Genomic DNA, 15,085 nt, shown 5'->3' on the forward strand with positions numbered 1-15,085 from the left:
CTAAATAAATAAAATACTAAATATATGTTTGATGTGCTTTATATTCAGAATATTAACAGTATAAGTACAATGTGGTAGAGAACACAGTTTCCAGTAAGTCAAGGGAAAGGCAAGAATGCTTGTATTGTTCAATAAGGTAAAGATAAGATTTAGGACTTCAAAAAAAAGAACAAAAAAAATTTTTAATTTTAAAATAAAAATTGTAGAAATGAAAAGTAAAATAACCCAAATTAAGAATTTAATGTATGAGTTTTACAACTGACTGATAAAGGTAAAAGAAGAATTAGCTAAAAGAAACAAAGGTCAAAAAAATTAATCAGAAGAAATCATAAAGAGACAAAAAGGGTGAGATACACATAGGAGTGTAAGAGAAATAAGGAATACAATGAGAAAGTCAACCACACACGCAAGTAGAATCCCTGAGAAAAGAGAACAGAGGAGAAGCAATATTTGAAATCTCAGATGACTGAGATTTTTCAAAAACCAGTGAAAGATTTAAAGCCACATAGTAAAACTGATTTAAAAAGAAAAGCAAAACCAAGGATAAAATCTTTAAAAGGAGCCAGAAAGAAGAGGAAGATTATCTTTGAAGGATCTCTTGATAGAAAGATGGCAGCCAGAAGACAATAGGAAGATATCTACTAAGTGCTGAAAGAAAGAGCTGCAAGTCTAGAATCTGTACCCAGAAAAATATCCTTCAGGGATTAAAGTGAAATATTATTTTTTATTTCATATATTCTTAAATTTAAAATGAAAGGCAAATGACCTAGAATTGCTAAATCAATTTTTTTTAAAAGAATAAAATGGAAGTAATTACTTTAGCCAATGTAAGGTTTACTATATTTCTACAGTAATCAAGAAAGGGTGGTATTAGTGGAGGGATAGATGCACAGATCAATGGAACACAATAGGGAACCCAGAAATTGACCCATGCATGTATGCCCAACTGACTTTTAATAAATATGTCAAACGAAGAAAGGATGATCTTTTTAACACATGGTGCTTAATTGGACATCCATAGGCCACACACATACAAACAAAAGAGAACCTCAAACTAAACCTCATACTTCATATACAAATCAATTTTAAATGCACTGTGGACTTAGATGTAAGATATAAAACTCTTATGGGAAAACATAGGAGAAGATCTTCAGGACCTTGGATTAGGAGAAGAGTTCTCAGACATGACATCAAAGCAGGCTTCAGAATAAAAAAAAGTTGACAAACTGGACTTCATCAAAATTAAAACTTTTGCTATGTGAAAGACTCATTAAGAGGCTGAAAGATGTGTCAAGCTGGGAGAAAATATTTGCAAACCACATATCTGACAAAAGCTGTGCAAAAACTCTCAAAATTCAACATTAGGATGGGCAAAATGAGTGAAGGAATCAAGGGGCCCAAACTTCTAGTTATAAAATAAATAAGTCATAAGGATGTAATATACAGCATGGTGCCTGTAGTTATTGTATTGCATATTGGAAAGTTGCTAAGAGAGTAGATCTTAAAATTTCTCATCACAAGAGAAAAACTGACTGGACTCATTTGAGTGGTCATTTCCTGATTCCAGGAACTCCATTCACGGTTAGATACTCAAAAGTAGAAACACGTAGTAGATTTACAAAAACACGTGCAAAAGAATTTTCATTTTTCTATTCATTTTCTGTGTTAAAGACTGGAAATAACCTAAATTTTCATCAGTGGAAAATGGATAGAAAAACTGTGGCATATTCATACAATGAAATATTATTCGGCAAAACAAAAGGAAGAAAGACATAATAGCCTGGATGAATCTCAAAACAGACATGCTGTGTGAAAAAAACAGATGCAGAAGAACGTGCAATAGGTGACATTGTTTATATAAATTTGTAGAACAGACAAAATTAGGTGTTAGTGATAGATACTGAAACAGCAGTTGCCTTGAGCAGAGAGGGAGAGGGATGGAGGTGGATTGACTGGAAAGGAATATGAAGATTAAATTGAGATGGTGGAAATGTTCTGTATCTTAATTGCATTCCTAGTCTTACGGGGGTATACTTTTGCCCAGACTGATCAAACTACACTGAAAGTCTGTATAATTTATTGTATGTAAATTATAACTCAATTTTAAAAAGAAAACCAAATTATGCTGAGTATGTTTCTAACCACAATTAAATTAAGCTAGGAATTAATAATAAAAAATATAACTGAAAAGTCCCCATATGAATGGAAATTAAAGAAATACATTTCTAAAACACCCGTGAGTTAAAGAAAATAATTACAATGGAAACGTGATAATATTTTGAACTGCATGATAATAAAATGCTTAACACCAGAACTTGTTGGGTACTGCTAAAACGCCAGAGGGAGATTTAATAGGTTTATATGCATATATAACCACCAAAAAGAGAAAAAAGCTCAAGGAAAATCTGAGCTTCCCAGGTAGCTCAGATGGTAAAGTGTCTGCCTGCAATGCAGGAGACCCAGGTTCAATCCCTGGGTCAGGAAGATCCCCTGGAGAAGGAAATGGCAACCCAGTCCAGTATTCTTGCCTGGGAAATTCCATGGACAAAGGAGCCTGGTACAGTCCATAGGGTTGCAAAGAGTCAGACACAACTGAGTGAGTTCACTTTCACTTTCTTTCACTTTCAAAGGAAAATCTATCTCAAAAATTTAGAAAAGCAATAACAAAGAAAATCCAAAAACAAGAATTAGAGTTTAATAATAAAAGAGCAGAAATCAATTTAATAAAAATCATATTCAGTATAGATGATACAACTAAAAACTGGTTCTTTAGAAAGAAAAATTAAATTGATAATCCTCCGGTGAGACTAATTAAGAAAAAAGAGACAAGGACCAAATAACCAATATAAAGAATGAATACATTACTACATGTTGTTGTTGCTGTTCAGTCACCCAGTCGTGTCTGGTTTTTTGCGACCCCATGGACCGCAGCATGGCAGGCCTGCCTGTCCCTCACCATCTCCCAGAGTTTGTCTAAGTTCATGTCCATTGCATCAGTGATGCCACACAGCCATCTCATCCTCTGACGCCCCCTTCTGCCCTCAATCTTTCCCAGCATCAGGGTCTTTTCCAATGAGTCAGCTGTTCACATCAGATGACCAAAATACTATACCTCAGCTTCAGCATCAGTCCTTCCAATGAGTATTCAGGGTTGATTTCTTTTAAGATTGTCTGGTTTGATCCCCTTACTGTCCAAGGGACTTTCATAAGTCTTCCCAGCACCGCATTTCAAAGACATCAATTCTTTGGCATCCTGCCTTCTTTACGGTCCAATTCAGTTAAGTCGCTCAGTCGTGTCCAACTCTTTGCAACCCCATGAATCACTGATGCCAGGCCTCCCTGTCCATCACCAACTCCTGGAGTTCACTCAGACTCATGTCCATCAAGTTGGTGATGCCATCCAGTCATCTCATCCTCTGTCGTCCCCTTCTCCTCCTGCCCCCAATCCCTCCCAGCATCAGGGTCTTTTCCAGTGAGTCAACTCTTCACATCAGGTGGCCAAAGTATTGGAGTTTCAGCTTTAGCATCATTCCTTCCAATGAACACCCAGGACTGATCACCTTCAGAATGGACTGGTTGGATCTCCTTGCAGTCCAAGGGACTCTCAAGAGTCTTCTCCAACACCACAGTTCAAAAGCCTCAATTCTTTGGCACTCGGCTTTCTTCACAGTCCAGCTCTCACATCCATACATCAGTTCAGTTCAGTCACTCTGTCGTGTCTGACTCTGTGACCCCATGAACTGCAGCACACCAGGCCTCTCTGTCCATCACCAACTCCCAGAGTTCACTCAAACTCATGTCCATCGAGTTGGTGATGCCATCCAGCCATCTCATCCTCTGTCGTCCCCTTCTCCTCCTACCCCCAATCCCTCCCAGCATCAGAGTCTTTTCCAATGAGTCAACTCTTCACATGAGGTGGCCAAAGTATTGGAGTTTCAGCTTTAGCATCATTCCTTCCAAAGAACACCCAGGACTGATCACCTTCAGAATGGACTGGTTGGATCTCCTTGCAGGCCAAGGGACTCTCAAGAGTCTTCTCCAACACCACAGTTCAAAAGCATCAATTTTCGGCGCTCAGCTTTCTTCACAGTCTAACTCTCACATCCATACATGACCACAGGAAAAACCATAGCCTTGACTAGACGGACCTTTGTTGGCAAAGTAATGTCTCTTGTTTTGAATATGCTATCTAGGTTGGTCATAACTTTCCTTCCAAGGAGCAAGAGTCTTTTAATTTCCTGGCTGCAATCACCATCTGCAGTGATTTTGGAGCCCCCCAAAATAAAGTTTGACACCGTTTCCACTGTTTCCCCATCTATTTGCCATGAAGTGATGGGACCAGATGCCATGATCTTCGTTTTCTGAATGTTGAGCTTTAAGCCAACTTTTTCACTCTCCTCTTTCACTTTCATCAAGAGGCTTTTTAGTTCCTCTTCACTTTCTGCCATAAGGGTGGTGTCATCTGCATATCTGACGTTATTGGTATTTCTCCTGGCAATCTTGATTCCAGCTTGTGCTTCTTCCAGCCCAGTGTTTCTCATGATGTACTCTGCATAGAAGTTAATTAAGTAGGGTGACAATATACAGCCTTGATGTACTCCTTTTCCTATTTGGACCCAGTCTGTTGTTCCATGTCCACTTCTAACTGTTGCTTCCTGACCTACATATAGGTTTCTCAAGAGGCAGGTCAGGTGGTCTGGTATTCCCATTCTTGAAGAATTGTCCACAGTTTATTGTGATCCACACAGTCAAAGGCTTTGGCATAGTCAATAAAGCAGAAATAGATGTTTTTCTGGAACTCTCTTGCTTTCTCCATGATGCAGCGGGTGTTGGCAATTTGATCTCTGGTTCCTCTGCCTTCTCTAAAACCAGCTTGAACATCTGGAAGTTCACGGTTCACATATTGCTGAAGCCTGGCTTGGAGAATTTTGAGCATTACTTTACTGGCGTGTGAGATAACGCTAGTGAGACGGTCCAGCTCTCACAAATGTACATGGCCATTGGCAAAACCATAGCCTTGACTCTTGACTCTATCACTCTTCTTGTCAGAGTGATATCTCTGCTTTTCAACACACTGTCTAGGTTTGTCATAGCTTTCCTGCCAAGAAGCAGTTGTCTACACATCCTACCCATATAAAAAGATAAAAAGAGTATACTGAAAAACTTTGTGCCAATATATTTTAAAGTTTACAGGAAATAAATTTCCAGTAACTCCTACTAAATTTCCATACAACTACTAAAACTGACTCAGGAAGAAATAGGAAATCTGAGTAGTCCTATCACTCTTAAAAAAATTTATTTATTTATTTTAATTGGAGGCTAATTACTTTATAATATTGTGATGGTTTTTGCCATACATCGACATGAAGCAGCCACGGGCATACCTGTGTCCCCCCTTCCTGATCCCCCTCCCACCTCCCTCCCCATCCAATCCCTCTGGGTTGTCCTAGAGCACCGGTTTTGAGTGCCCTGCTTCATGCATTGAACTTGTACTAATCATTTATTTTACATACGGTAATGTACATGTTTCTATGCTATTCTCTCAAATCATTCCACCCTCACCTTCTCCCACAGAGTCCAAAAGTCTGTTCTTTACATCTGTGTCTCTTTTGCTGTCTTGCACGTAGGGTCGTCATTACTGTCTTTCTAAATTCCGTATATATGCATTAATATACTGTATTGGTGTTTCTCTTTCTGACTTACTTCACTCTGTATAATAGATTCCAGTTTCATCCATCTCATTAGACCTGATTCCTCTCACTTTTATAATAACTAAATCTGTAATTTAAAACTGTCACACATAGAAAATACCAGGTTCAAGTAGCTTTACCAGCAAATGTAGATAAGACATTAGAAAAATTATACATATGTATATATATGTACTAATTTTTTATTACTGAATAACAAATTACCACAAACATATCATCTTAACACCCATTCATGATCTCACCGTTTCCATGGGTCAGGCATCCCAGCACATAATAACTGGGTTCTAGATCAAGGTCTCACAAGACTGCAGTCTAGGAATCAGGAAATGCGGCCCCATCAGATGCTTGACTGGGGATAATGAGCTTCTGGGCTCCTTCGGGTTGTCAACAGAATTTACCTCCTCAAAGCTGTAGAACTGAGATCCCATTGTTCTGCTGTCTTTCAGCATTTAGAGGTTTCCCACCACGCCCTGCCACACTGCCCTATCTGTAGATGTGAACACATATGTTTCTTTGCCTCTTCAAGACTGGCAGGAAGCTCTTTCTCTTCAGTCTGCTAGGACAGAGTCCTACGTTACGAAACATACTCATGGGAGTGACATGACATCATCTTTGCCGTATTTTTTGGATTAGAAACAAATCACAAGTCCCACTCATACTCTGAGAGGATTATACAGGAATATGGGTCACTGGGATGTATCTGCCACAGTAAGTCAGACAGGAAGTGATTGGGATTAAGTCTATGGACCTTGAACAGGAGAGTAAATATACTGATTAGCTTTTATTTTTTTTAGATTAAGGATGCTTATCAAGGTTTCTAGGGTAACCACTAGAAGGGTAGGACTAAGATATATATCTCCAAACTAGTGGGGCATGGGGGATGGTAGCCCTCAGTACACAAGAAAAAAGAAAGAGGAAAAAAGAAATGAAAATTGGGGAAGTAACAAATGCAAAATAAGGTAACATAAATAAATCCACATTTATCAGTAATTATAATAAATGTTAATTAATTAACTTACCCATTAAAAACATTCATAAAACTGAATTTTTAAATAATCTAGCTATAAGCTATCTATGGGCTTCCCATGTGGCCCAGTGGTAGAGAATCTGCTACTGATGCAGGAGACCGGACTTCAATCCCTGGGTCAGGGATATCCCCTGGAGAAGGAAGTGGCAACCCACTCCAGTATTCTTTCCTGGGAAATCCCATGGATGGAGGAGCCTAGCGGGCTACAGGCCGTGGGGTCACAAAAATGTCAGACATACTTAGCGAATAAACAACAAAACTGAAACTAAAAGGATGAGAAATATATGAATTTATATACCATCAAACTATTATTAAGAAGAAAAAAGAATGTATAAATACATTGTGATTTGGTCATAAAGTGGAATACCATCCAACATTGCAAATGAGTAAACCACAGCTGCATTTACCAACATGGACAAAGGCTCCAAAAATGTTAAGTAAAAAAACAAAAGTCAAGTCATAAAAAAATGTGTGCAATAGGATTCCACTTATATACATTTTTTTAAATATTCAAAACTAAATTGTATATTATTTCTGATATATACATATATGATAAATTATAAAAGGAAACTACAAACCTAAATTTTCCCTGGAGATAAGAAAGGAATTTGGAAGGCATACACAGGAAGTTTCAAAGATATTACAATGGAAAATTGGTGGTATTTTGAATAAAATAATAAGTGCAATATGTAAAAACAATTTCTTAACCTAGCTGCACAGTAGATATAGATTCATTTTACTTTTATTTTGTACATCTTTTATATGTTCATATGTATATTCCTTGAAATGAATTTAAAATCCATGGACAGAGGAGCCTGGTAGGCTGCAGTCCTTGAGGTCGCAAAGAGTCGGACACGACTGAGCGACTTCACTTTCACTTTTCACTTTCATGCATTGGAGAAGGAAATGGCAACCCACTCCAGTGTTCTTGCCTGGAGTATCCCAGGGACGGGGGAGCCTGGTGGGCTGCTGTCTCTGGGGTCGCACAAAGTCGGACACGACTGAAGCGACTTAGCAGCAGCAGCAGCAGCAGCTATTTAAAGTTTACTGAAAACCTAATAGCTAACTGTTTTCTTGACCTAAAGAAAAGGTCCAGCAATGGCACCATGAGAAGAGAGGATTTCCCCTGGAATTGCCGTGAACTTAATGAGCATTAACTTGTAGCATCCAACAAGGTCATGTCTCCACTGACACACCCCAGCAACCTATATTGCAGCCAGGAGCCCTACTCTTGCTGGGGACTTAAGGCAAGACCAAGGGATCCTTGCTGCTTTTTGTCATTTCAGTGACCCTGACAGATATCAGCTCTACTCTGGTCACCTCAGAATTCTTGTCCAGGTAGGAAACTTCCCCATAATCCTATATAATACTGTATGATTGAGTCACTTTCTCATATAATGGGCTTCCCAGGTGGCTCAGATGGTAAAGAATCCACCTGCAATACAGGAGACCCAGGTTCAGTCTCTGGGTCAGGAAGATCCCCTGGAAGAGGTAATGGTTACCCACTCCAGTATTCTTATCTGGAGAATTCCATGAACAGAGGAGCCTGGCGGGCTACACTCTATGGGGTCACAAACAGTCAGACACGACTGAACAAATAACACTACTACTCACTTAATATATTTTTTATAACACCTCCCATGTGCCACACTATGAACTAACTGCTAGGGATACAAACAGACTATCACAGTATCACGGAACCAACACGGTCCCACCCTCAGACACTCAGAGCCTAAGAGGGCTGCAGACAAGCAAATGGGCACACACAATAGAGAACGTCAAGTGCAAAGAGGAAGTGAATTCTGTGCGTGAGAAGAGAAGATGGAAGGTTTCCAGTGGGCAAAGGAAATGGCCTCTGAGCTGAGAAGGCAGAGGACTCTGTGATGCCTTCCTCCCAACTCCAGCTTGACTTAGCTTCAGTAACATGTCACAGGATTCAGCGGAGAAGGCAATGGCAACCCACTCCAGTACTCTTGCCTGGAAAATCTCATGGGCGGAGGAGCCTGGTAGGCTGCAGTCCATGAGGTCGCTAAGAGTCGGACACGACTGAGAGACTTCACTTTCACTTTTCACTTTCTTGCATTGGAGAAGGAAATGGCAACCCGCTCCAGTATTCTTGCCTGGAGAATCCCAGGGATGGGGGAGCCGGGTGGGCTGCCGTCTATGGGGTCACACAGAGTTGGACACGACTGAAGTGACTTAGCAGCAGCAGCACAGGATTCAGCCTTTCCTGGCTCCTATTGTATTCTTATAATATATTCAAGCTGGGGTGATAAACCCTGTTGCTGTAGAATTTTCCTACAACAGGTAGGATTATTCCTTGCTTTGGATTGTCCTAAAGCAGCTACCTTCCAGCTTCAGAAAGGACCACAGTTTCCTGCTCTGCCCTGGCCAAGGCCCCTAGCAGTGGATCCTACTGACTGGCTGCCTGGCAAAAAGAACTGAAGAAAGTAGAACTCTTGGCCTTTCCAACCTGAACATCCTTCATCAGAAACATGCAAAGCCAGTCCAGGCTCCTGGCCTCAGTCAACCCAAGCTGTGGGTACCAAGAGAGGAGTCAGGGATACTGAGAAGACAGAGTGTTGATCTCCACCGGGGAGACTGGCTCCACAACTGTCTGTGTGGTCTTTGTGTGGTCTCTAGCAAATCATGTCACCTCTTGGGGCCTCAGTTTCTGCATCTTTGAACTGGTTGTAAACAGTGCCTGCCTCTCAGGATAGAAGTGGAGTGAAATAATTAGTTCAAGGGCAGTCCCCTGAAAGATGCAGAGCTCAGCCTTTATTCTAAAGTCAGGGTCAGGGTTGCTCAGCCCTTCCATCCCCACTTAAGCCTGGAACTACTGCCCTCCCACCCAAGGCCTCTCTTGGCACACCCTCTCACCCGACTAGACCCAGGCTCACTTGGTTCCTGAGTCTGGACTCCCAAGATCCCTTCCAAGGGGCCGCAGAGGAAGCTGAGTGCAGAGCAGGTGGGTGGGGAGGAGGTGATCCGATGGCCCAGGCCTTTCCTTCCAGCTTTGGACCAGCGCTGTTCTCAGCCCTCTGAAGGGGAAGGCAGATGCACTGAGATTCCAAAACCTCCTTTCCCGACCCTCTCTTAGGACTTGTCGAGCTGGACGTCAGCCCAGGGATTTTCCCATTGCCCAAAGGATGCTATGCACCCCAGCACCACCAGGTGGCCTCAGGGAATCAGGCCCTGCCTGTATCTCCACTCCTGGGTCTCTTGAGACTACTGTTTCAAAATTGCAGAAGCCTGGGAGTTGGACACGACTGAGTGACTTCGCTTTGACTTTTCACTTTCATGCATTGGAGAAGGAAATGGCAACCCACTCTGGTGTTCTTGCCTGGAGAATCCCAGGGACGGGGGAGCCTGGTGGGCTGCCGTCTATGGGGTCGCACGGAGTCGGACACGACTGAAGCGACTTAGCAGCAACAGCAGCAGCAAGCAGAAGAGACCTCAAGAGAGAATTCAGGCCAGGCTTCTCAACTTCTTAAAGAAACTAATGAAAACCACTGACCAGTCCCCAGGAAAATGCCCCAGCATGTATACTCAGTACTGTCGTACAACTTCAAAACAACCTTGGACACCCCTTCCCCCGCCCCTCCCACCAAACACCACCATGGAGCCAGTAGAATTTCTCACAACTCAGCCTAGGAGGCCCTGCCCGGATCGCAGCCACCTCCCTCATTATCTGGATGATAAGTGAGTCCCACTGCCTCCTCTCCCCAAGATCAAACCCCATGCCCATGTGCATCAGTGAAACCTGGGTAAACTGCTCCACTATGGAAACTGAAAAGAAAGTCACCAATGCTTAGCCCATTTGAAAGGAGGAGTTTAGAAAAATGAGGAGGCATTTTGGTGGTTTGGGGAATTATGGACTAATTGACTGTCCAGGAGCCCCAGGCATGAAAAGTTTCTTAATCAGTAACTGACACTCCTTTTCCCAAGAGAAACCATGGTTCCACTGCCACCTGCATATGAGAGCACAGAGATGGGGGTTGAATGGAGAGGGAGGAGGAGAAGGACATGGGGGAGACTCCCCCTTCCTGAGACCCTGGGGTCCCAGGGAACGAGTGCACTTTGGAGAACAGGCCCTAACTGTGTCAGGTCCACACAGACACACCACCATCCCAGGTTGGCTGGTTTATCCCTAATAAAACTGTAAACTGACTAAGAGTCTAGGAGAAGGAAAAAAGCACAACAAAAACTTAAACACTGGGAAGAAGGTGGATGACAGAAGTGAAGGCCAGTAGAAACAGTTCCAGTCACCTCCCCTCCTTCTCCTTGGCACCTCCCACAGCAGGTAACCCGGTCCAGGAGGCAGCTCCTGAGCAAGCAGGCCCTCGGGGCTGCGGGGTGTCAGGGACTGGTCCCTGTCCTTCCAGAGCTCCCAGCAGAGTGGGGAAGTCAGACACTAACAAAGAAAGAGTGTGGCGTGGCAGTGGCAGTGGCCGTGTGAGTCACGCCAGAGGAAGGAAGCCTTCCACCTGGGGTGTCAGTGAGCCCTCCAGTGGGATGTGACTTGAAGAAAGAAGGTCCAGAGAGGGTAGTGGGTGAGACTAGGTAATGGCGGCGCAGAAGCTGGAAGACAGGAGGTGCGAGCGAGTGCTGAGGGCGCCAGGAAGCAAAAGACAGGACCCAGAACGCTTTCCACGTTACCAGCCACCTTTGGCATCTTTCTGCCATAGAATCTTGACTGTACTCTGGTCCACATCTTTCACTCTCCCCATCCCCCAGCCACCAATACCCCTCACAAAGCGTGTGTTTGGAACTCACTGGAGGACGGAAGCCCGCCCACTTCACGTTCACTCTGTACGCTTCTCACATGCGTTCACCACGTGCCAGGCCACTGGGGGCGCTGTTCCAGCACAAGACACACCGCAGGGCAAAGAGAAACGTTTCTCATGCGTTCACCACGTGCCCGGCACCACTGGGGGCGCTGTTCCAGCACAAGACACACCGCAGGGCAAAGGGAAACAGCGCTGTGCCTCTTCTGTTCCTGGCAGAAAGCTTCTTAGAGCTGAATCTTTGTTCCCAGCTCCCCCTCGGGTTCCCACCTTCCGCGGTCTGTTATCAGATGAAGGAAGGAATCGCTGGGTCCAGCCTGAGTCAAAGTGCTCACCCCTAGGCCTGACAGTAGCTGAGATCAGGATGAGACCACGAGTCCTAACACGACTTCATGGAAGGAGTTGAGGAGAAGTCGTTCAGAGCAGACGGCAGTCTGACCAGTGTCCAATGTGGGCCCTCGGGGAGCTAGTCTAACCTTCCATGTTTCAGTGAAATAACTGCACCCATAATTAATCCCAGTTGGGACACAGGCCAAGAAATGTGACGCTCTGGGGACATATAAGGGGGGTCGAAAAGAAAGGGGAGGAAGAAAGGCTTCTTTGAGGAAGTGATGTTTAAGCTGCAATCAGAGGGGGAGAGTAGGAGGAAGCAGGTGGAGAAAAGGGGAAGGACAGAGCATTTGGGGAGAGGGAGCAGCAAGGGTGAGGCTGGCCCCATAAACAGTGGTCATCAGTCTGCACCATTTCAGAAGTGCTCTCCAGGCTACTGAAGACATTTAGGGACCAGGCAGAAACACTACCACCTTGGAAAAGGTGGGCAGATACCTGCCCTGCCAAACCCCAGAGAGACATCCACTATTCGTGGAGTGTTCCCCAGTGTGGGTAGTAGATGACAGAACTCGCATGGGTTAAGAGAAAGATATTCTGTCAGGCTTATGCTATTCAGAACTGCCAAAACCCACAGAACAATAGTTCTGAAGAGCAGTTCTAGGGCAGGAGTTGTGGTCCTGGCTGTACAAGTGAATCACCTGAGACACTCGGAAAAACACTTGTTTTTCCAGACCAAGCAAATTACGGTAGCTGAGCACAGGACTTGGTCATGGGGACTTTGAAAGTTCCTACATGTGTGCGTGCTCAGTCATGTCCGACACCTTGCGACCCCACAGACTATAGCCCTCCAGGCTCCTCTGGCCATGGAATTTCCCAGGCAAGAATACTGGAATGGGTTGCTATTTCCTTCTCTATGGAATCTTCCCGACCCAGCGATCAAATTTGCATTTCTTGCATCTCCTGCATTGGCAGGCAGATTCTTTACCACCGCACCACGTGGGAAGCCCTTGAAAAGCTCGTAAAAGATTTTTATTTCTAATGAGCAGCCAGGGTTGAGAATCACTATCCTAGCGCAGTCCTTTTTTAAAAAACAAATGAAATAACTAAGACCCTTCTACATATTTATTTTAGAAAATGTACCCACATTTCTAAATTCACATTACACACGTGTAGAGAGTGAAGACGTGGCAGTGGTCATAGAAATCTCATGTTTAAAATAGGGTTGAACTTCAGGGAAAGTGGGTCCTACTGTCTCTTTCTTAGTCCAGGAAAACAGTATATTAAAAGTTGATCTATAAGGTTTATCATTTAAAAGAAAATAGTGCTATGGATTACCACAAGCAAAAGAATGAAGTTAAATCCCTTCTTTACACATACACAAAAATTCACTCAAAATGGATCAAAGACTTAAATGTAAGAGCAAAAACAATAAAATGCTTAAAGACAAAAAACACAGGAGTAAATCTTCATGGTCTTGGGGTCTTGGGCTGAACAAAACTTTCTTAGCTATGACACCAAAAGCACCAGTAACAAAAGAAAATATTGATTAAATAGACTTCATCAAAATTACTAACTTTGTGATGCAAACAATATCATTGAAAAAATGGAAAAAGCACTCACAGAATAGGAAAGAATATTTGTAAATTGCATATATGATAAGGCAGTTGTGTCCAGAATATATAGAGAACTCTTACAACTCAACAATTAAAAGATAAATAACCCAAATAAAAAGTGAGCAAGGGATGTGACTAGACATTTCTTCAAAGATTTATAATAGCCAATAAGAACATGAAAAGATGCTCAGCATCACCAACCATCAGGAAGATGCAAATAAAAGCCAAAATGAAATACCACTTCACACCCACAAGTATGGCTAGAATCGTAACGACAGAGGATGTGGCAAAGATGTGAAGAAATTGGAGCCTTCATACATTGCTAGTTGGAATGTAAAATGGTGCAGCTGCTCTGGGAAACAATTTATCAGCTTCTCAAAATGCTAAACACAGAGTTACTTACCATATGACCCAGCCATTCCACTCATATAGATCCAAGAGAAATGAACGCATATGACCACATAAAAACCCGTATGTGAAAGTTTATATCAGCATATTTGTAATAGCCAAAAAATACAACAGCCTAAAAGAGCATCACCTGATGAATGGTTAAGTAAAATGAGGTATATCAAGGCAATGAAACATTATCCAGCCATTAAAAGGAATGAAGAACTGATACATGCTCCAGACATGAATGAATCATGCAATCATTATGCTCAGTGAAAAAAGCCAATTACAAAAGCCACATATTGTATGATTTCATTTATGTGGAATGTCTAGAACAGGCAAATCTGTCTGAGATAGACAGTATATGGGTGGCAACCTGTGGCTGAGAGGTTGGAGGGAGATGGAGAGTAACAGCCGATGGATACAAGCTTTCTTTCGAAGGTAATGAAAATGCCCTAAAATTGACTATGGTCATAGTTGCACAACTCTGTGAATATACTAAAAAACATTGAGTTGCACAATTTAAGCAAGTGGATTGTGTGGTATGTAAAGTATATCTCAATAAAAATAAATCTTTTTTAAAAAAACAGCATTAGTCCTCACTTCCTTATTCCGGGTAGGCCTGGGCCACTGCTTTCTTACATCTCGTGTTTTCCATCCCTTTACTCTTTCTGTATTCTTATCCCACTCGTCTGTCTGGATTTATGCCTGCTCTCTCTCTGATTTTCTGTCTCTCCTCCCTCTCTTATCCCTCCCCTGCTTCATTTCTCACTCCCCAAGAATTCCAGAAAATTCTCAGAAGTGCTGCTTTTGCAGGTTTGCTCATGCAGAGAGTCACCAAGCTGGTGGCTTTCCAGTGAGCCGACCAGCTTCACAGTTGTCCCCTTGTCACAGTTATGAGTGACCCCGGTATGCTTTGCACATCACCTGGTTGTGTCTTCAAAGGAAAAGCAAAGCGGGGGACCAAGTCCGGGGAGCTTCCTATGTCAGATAGAGCCTCTGGCCACGTTGAATCCCTGGGAAGTGGAACAGTTCAGGAAACAGGCTTTTCTGAAATCTCTTAGCCAGTTACCTCTAAAGGGGACCAATGAGAATAAGGCAAAGCATGACAGAGGGGACACCTGAAAAAACCAGGAAGACTGAGTGCCCCAAGCATGAAGATCGCATTTTCAGAAAACGGCTACGGCAATAGTTCTGATCCTGCTGGCTTGTCCAAATTCTTGGTCAATCTTC

The sequence above is a fragment of the Bos indicus x Bos taurus genome, chromosome 24, assembly GCF_003369695.1.
Source record: "Bos indicus x Bos taurus breed Angus x Brahman F1 hybrid chromosome 24, Bos_hybrid_MaternalHap_v2.0, whole genome shotgun sequence".
Taxonomy (NCBI): domain Eukaryota; kingdom Metazoa; phylum Chordata; class Mammalia; order Artiodactyla; family Bovidae; genus Bos; species Bos indicus x Bos taurus.